Source organism: Hipposideros armiger, unplaced genomic scaffold (assembly GCF_001890085.2).
Source record: "Hipposideros armiger isolate ML-2016 unplaced genomic scaffold, ASM189008v1 scaffold_475, whole genome shotgun sequence".
Classification (NCBI taxonomy): domain Eukaryota; kingdom Metazoa; phylum Chordata; class Mammalia; order Chiroptera; family Hipposideridae; genus Hipposideros; species Hipposideros armiger.
Genome location: NW_017731825.1, coordinates 1,134,657 through 1,136,255, shown reverse-complemented (window position 1 = coordinate 1,136,255; position 1,599 = coordinate 1,134,657).

The window sequence follows — 1,599 nt, the reverse complement described above, 5'->3', positions numbered from 1 at the left end:
TTTTGTTCTTCAGTCTAGTTGTGGAGGATGTTGCTTCACTGGCCCATGTTGGTATTATCATTGCACTCTTCCCGGGTGAGGCAGATCAGTCGCTGGCCTCTGGATGACCGCTCAGGGCGGCTCTTGGCAGCTCACGCCAGCTGCCAGCCACTCATGGTAGCTTTATGGGAGCCCACTGCAGTCCCACTGCAGCCTATGCTGTCGCTGGCGACTCTCGGCAGCCCAGTTCCAGGTCAAGCTGTTGTTCACCACCTTAGCTGTAGAGGGCAGTGTCACTGGCCCGTATGTGGGATCCGAACTGGGGCCCTGCTGCTCAGAGCTGGCGTCCCAAGCCAACTCTTAACCTACGCGCCACTCGGCCGGCCCTCCAAAATATTTCTTGACACTCTTCCCCATAAGCCAATCCTTATTACTCTGATGTGGCTCTCCATCACTTCCCCTCCCCCCTGTACCACTGCAGTAACCTCCTAACTGGCTGCTCAGTCTCCATACTTACTGCCTCCAGCACACCCTCCATATTACAGATCTGAAACAGTTCCTTCTTGCTCAGAGCCCTTTGGTGGCTCCTTACTGCAAGCTTCTTAGAAGGAGAACAAGGCTTCTGTGATCTCAGCCCTGCTTTTTCTCCTGCAGTCGTGTCTGCTCCTGCGACACTTCATCCCAGGAACACAGAGCTGTCTCTGCTCCCCTCACACTCCATACCTCTCTGCCTCTGCCATGTGGTCTCTTCTGCCTGGAATTCCCTCTCTGCCCGCACCCCCCCCCCAACTTCTGGCCAAGCCTAGACAACCCCCGCTACTTCTTAAAAACATTTTTGGTGTCACCTCTGGACAGAGGCAAAGTAGCCAGATTAATTTTTTAATCTCAAGCACAATGAACTGGAGAGGGTATGTGAAGCGGGGGTGGGGACTTGGCCGTTTTTCGGAGGGAGAACCAGTATATATGAAAAATGCTCTACTTTTGACCACTTTCTCTGTGTGTCTCATTCTTCCTTCCCTGCTGCTTCCCCTAACTCTTTAGGACTGAGAAATCCCTAGGTTTGATGGTAGCTACAACCCTGCAGCTTCCAGGCTGTGGTACACTGAGCTAGTCACTTAACCTCTCTGTGCCTCCCTGGCTGGCCTCTCTGCAGAAGATTCTCCAAGGTTCTCTGTTTCCAGGGTCCCTGGGGTAGGGTAATAAGTTGTTGCTGAAGAGCACTCTGAAAGCATGCCTTGGAGGCGGCAGAGTTTGTCTCTTTTGGAGAGCTTGAGTCTGTGCTTCCAGCTTCCAGCCAACACAATGAAACTACGGGTTTAGGCAAAGGTCCTTTGTTCCAGCAGCGACAGCTTCACCTCCAGGACCCTAACCCTCCCTATGGCCACTGCTACCGGGATTTATGCTCCTCTTGTCTCCTCCTTTGTAGTTTTGTACCATCCGAGTTGGAGACGGATCTGAGCTGGAGCCGAGGGAGGGCCATCTGCCGCTGTCCATTCCGGATGCCTCCGTTCCCCATCTGTGTGTGTGTGTGTGTGTGTGTGTGTGTGTGTGTGTGTGTGTGTGTGTGCGCCTGCTGAGCCTGACTCCCATTGTGACAAGCCCCCTACCCCAGCCAGGCTT